Raw genomic sequence first — 6,000 nt, 5'->3', positions numbered from 1 at the left:
ACATACCAGTAATATCAGAACCATATAAATACTAAATCATACAGAAATTGAACATATCAGTAATATCAGAACCATATAAATACTAAATCATACAGGCATTGAACATACCAGTGATATCAGAACCATATAAATACTAAATCATACAGGCATTGAACATATCAGTAATATCAGAACCATATAAATACTAAATCATACAGGCATTGAACGTACCAGTAATATCAGAACCATATAAATATTAAATCATACAGGAATTGAACATACCAGTGATATCAAAACCATATAAATACTAAATCATACAGAAATTGAACATACCAGTAATATCAAAACCATATAAATACTAAATCATACAGGAATTGAACATACCAGTAATATCAAAACCATATAAATACTAAATCATACAGAAATTGAACATACCAGTAATATCAAAACCATATAAATACTAAATCATGCAGGCATTGAACATACCAGTAATATCAAATCCATATAAATACTAAAACATACAGGAATTGAACATACCAGTAATATCAGAACCATATGAATACTAAATCATACAGGAATTGAACATACCAGTAATATCAGAACCATATGAATACTAAATCATACAGGAATTGAACATACCAGTAATATCAGAACCATATAAATACTAAATCATACAGAAATTGAACATATCAGTAATATCAGAACCATATAAATACTAAATCATACAGGAATTGAACATACCAGTAATATCAGAACCATATAAATACTAAATCATACAGGAATTGAACATACCAGTAATATCAGAACCATATAAATACTAAATCATACAGAAATTGAACATACCAGTAATATCAAAACCATATAAATATTAAATCATACAGGAATTGAACATACCAGTAATGTCAAAACCTTATAAATACTAAATCATACAGGAATTGAACATACCAGTAATATCAAAACCATATAAATACTAAATCATGCAGACATTGAACATACCAGTAATATCAAATCCATATAAATACTAAAACATACAGGAATTGAACATACCAGTAATATCAGAACCATATGAATACTAAATCATACAGGAATTGAACATACCAGTAATATCAGAACCATATGAATACTAAATCATACAGGAATTGAACATACCAGTAATATCAGAACCATATAAATATTAAATCATGCAGGCATTGAACATACCAGTATTATCAAATCCATATAAATACTAAATCATACAGGAATTGAACATACCAGTAATATCAGAACCATATGAATACTAAATCATACAGGAATTGAACATACCAGTAATATCAGAACCATATAAATACTAAATCATACAGAAATTGAACATATCAGTAATATCAGAACCATATAAATACTAAATCATACAGAAATTGAACATACCAGTAATATCAAAACCATATAAATACTAAATCATACAGGAATTGAACATACCAGTAATGTCAAAACCTTATAAATACTAAATCATACAGGAATTGAACATACCAGTAATATCAAAACCATATAAATACTAAATCATGCAGGCATTGAACATACCAGTAATATCAAATCCATATAAATACTAAAACATACAGGAATTGAACATACCAGTAATATCAGAACCATATGAATACTAAATCATACAGGAATTGAACATACCAGTAATATCAGAACCATATGAATACTAAATCATACAGGAATTGAACATACCAGTAATATCAGAACCATATAAATACTAAATCATACAGAAATTGAACATATCAGTAATATCAGAACCATATAAATACTAAATCATACAGGAATTGAACATACCAGTAATATCAGAACCATATAAATACTAAATCATACAGGAATTGAACATACCAGTAATATCAGAACCATATAAATACTAAATCATACAGAAATTGAACATACCAGTAATATCAAAACCATATAAATACTAAATCATACAGGAATTGAACATACCAGTAATATCAAAACCATATAAATACTAAATCATACAGAAATTGAACATACCAGTAATATCAAAACCATATAAATACTAAATCATACAGGAATTGAACATACCAGTAATATCAAAACCATATAAATACTAAATCATGCAGGCATTGAACATACCAGTAATATCAAATCCATATAAATACTAAAACATACAGGAATTGAACATACCAGTAATATCAGAACCATATGAATACTAAATCATACAGGAATTGAACATACCAGTAATATCAGAACCATATGAATAATAAATCATACAGGAATTGAACATACCAGTAATATCAGAACCATATAAATACTAAATCATACAGAAATTGAACATATCAGTAATATCAGAACCATATAAATACTAAATCATACAGGCATTGAACATACCAGTGATATCAGAACCATATAAATACTAAATCATACAGGCATTGAACATATCAGTAATATCAGAACCATATAAATACTAAATCATACAGGCATTGAACGTACCAGTAATATCAGAACCATATAAATATTAAATCATACAGGAATTGAACATACCAGTGATATCAAAACCATATAAATACTAAATCATACAGAAATTGAACATACCAGTAATATCAAAACCATATAAATACTAAATCATACAGGAATTGAACATACCAGTAATATCAAAACCATATAAATACTAAATCATACAGAAATTGAACATACCAGTAATATCAAAACCATATAAATACTAAATCATGCAGGCATTGAACATACCAGTAATATCAAATCCATATAAATACTAAAACATACAGGAATTGAACATACCAGTAATATCAGAACCATATGAATACTAAATCATACAGGAATTGAACATACCAGTAATATCAGAACCATATGAATACTAAATCATACAGGAATTGAACATACCAGTAATATCAGAACCATATAAATACTAAATCATACAGAAATTGAACATATCAGTAATATCAGAACCATATAAATACTAAATCATACAGGAATTGAACATACCAGTAATATCAGAACCATATAAATACTAAATCATACAGGAATTGAACATACCAGTAATATCAGAACCATATAAATACTAAATCATACAGAAATTGAACATACCAGTAATATCAAAACCATATTAATATTAAATCATACAGGAATTGAACATACCAGTAATGTCAAAACCTTATAAATACTAAATCATACAGGAATTGAACATACCAGTAATATCAAAACCATATAAATACTAAATCATGCAGGCATTGAACATACCAGTAATATCAAATCCATATAAATACTAAAACATACAGGAATTGAACATACCAGTAATATCAGAACCATATGAATACTAAATCATACAGGAATTGAACATACCAGTAATATCAGAACCATATGAATACTAAATCATACAGGAATTGAACATACCAGTAATATCAGAACCATATAAATACTAAATCATACAGAAATTGAACATATCAGTAATATCAGAACCATATAAATACTAAATCATACAGGCATTGAACATACCAGTGATATCAGAACCATATAAATACTAAATCATACAGGAATTGAACATACCAGTAATATCAGAACCATATAAATACTAAATCATACAGGCATTGAACATATCAGTAATATCAGAACCATATAAATACTAAATCATACAGGCATTGAACTTACCAGTAATTTCAGAACCATATAAATATTAAATCATACATGAATTGAACATACCGGTAATAGCAAAACCATATAAATACTAAATCATACAGGAATTGAACGTACCAGTAATATCAGAACCATATAAATACTAAATCATACAGGCATTGAACGTACCAGTAATATCAGAACCATATAAATACTAAATCATACAGGAATTGAACATACCAGTAATATCAGAACCATATAAATACTAAATCATACAGGAATTGAACATACCAGTAATATCAAAACCATATAAATACTAAATCATACAGAAATTGAACATACCAGTAATATCAAAACCATATAAATACTAAATCATACAGGAATTGAACATACCAGTAATATCAAAACCATATAAATACTAAATCATGCAGGCATTGAACATACCAGTAATATCAAATCCATATCAATACTAAAACATACAGGAATTGAACATACCAGTAATATCAAAACCATATAAATACTAAATCATGCAGGCATTGAACATACCAGTAATATCAAATCCATATAAATACTAAAACATACAGGAATTGAACATACCAGTAATATCAGAACCATATGAATACTAAATCATACAGGAATTGAACATACCAGTAATATCAGAACCATATGAATACTAAATCATACAGGCATTGAACATACCAGTAATATCAAATCCATATAAATACTAAATCATGCAGGCATTGAACATACCAGTATTATCAAATCCATATAAATACTAAATCATACAGGAATTGAACATACCAGTAATATCAGAACCATATGAACACTAAATCATACAGGAATTGAACATACCAGTAATATCAGAACCATATGAATACTAAATCATACAGAAATTGAACATATCAGTAATATCAGAACCATATAAATACTAAATCATACAGAAATTGAACATACCAGTAATATCAAAACCATATAAATACTAAATCATACAGGAATTGAACATACCAGTAATGTCAAAACCTTATAAATACTAAATCATACAGGAATTGAACATACCAGTAATATCAAAACCATATAAATACTAAATCATGCAGGCATTGAACATACCAGTAATATCAAATCCATATAAATACTAAAACATACAGGAATTGAACATACCAGTAATATCAGAACCATATGAATACTAAATCATACAGGAATTGAACATACCAGTAATATCAGAACCATATAAATACTAAATCATACAGAAATTGAACATATCAGTAATATCAGAACCATATAAATACTAAATCATACAGGAATTGAACATACCAGTAATATCAGAACCATATAAATACTAAATCATACAGGAATTGAACATACCAGTAATATCAGAACCATATAAATACTAAATCATACAGAAATTGAACATACCAGTAATATCAAAACCATATAAATACTAAATCATACAGGAATTGAACATACCAGTAATATCAAAACCATATAAATACTAAATCATACAGAAATTGAACATACCAGTAATATCAAAACCATATAAATACTAAATCATACAGGAATTGAACATACCAGTAATATCAAAACCATATAAATACTAAATCATGCAGGCATTGAACATACCAGTAATATCAAATCCATATAAATACTAAAACATACAGGAATTGAACATACCAGTAATATCAGAACCATATGAATACTAAATCATACAGGAATTGAACATACCAGTAATATCAGAACCATATAAATACTAAATCATACAGAAATTGAACATATCAGTAATATCAGAACCATATAAATACTAAATCATACAGGCATTGAACATACCAGTGATATCAGAACCATATAAATACTAAATCATACAGGCATTGAACATATCAGTAATATCAGAACCATATAAATACTAAATCATACAGGCATTGAACGTACCAGTAATATCAGAACCATATAAATATTAAATCATACAGGAATTGAACATACCAGTGATATCAAAACCATATAAATACTAAATCATACAGAAATTGAACATACCAGTAATATCAAAACCATATAAATACTAAATCATACAGGAATTGAACATACCAGTAATATCAAAACCATATAAATACTAAATCATACAGAAATTGAACATACCAGTAATATCAAAACCATATAAATACTAAATCATGCAGGCATTGAACATACCAGTAATATCAAATCCATATAAATACTAAAACATACAGGAATTGAACATACCAGTAATATCAGAACCATATGAATACTAAATCATACAGGAATTGAACATACCAGTAATATCAGAACCATATGAATACTAAATCATACAGGAATTGAACATACCAGTAATATCAGAACCATATAAATACTAAATCATACAGAAATTGAACATATCAGTAATATCAGAACCATATAAATACT

The sequence above is a fragment of the Saccoglossus kowalevskii genome, chromosome 13 (assembly GCF_978046115.1).
Source record: "Saccoglossus kowalevskii chromosome 13, keSacKowa6.1, whole genome shotgun sequence".
Lineage (NCBI taxonomy): Eukaryota > Metazoa > Hemichordata > Enteropneusta > Harrimaniidae > Saccoglossus > Saccoglossus kowalevskii.
The sequence above is the reverse complement of the archived record's forward strand: the minus strand, read 5'-3'. Positions refer to the sequence as shown.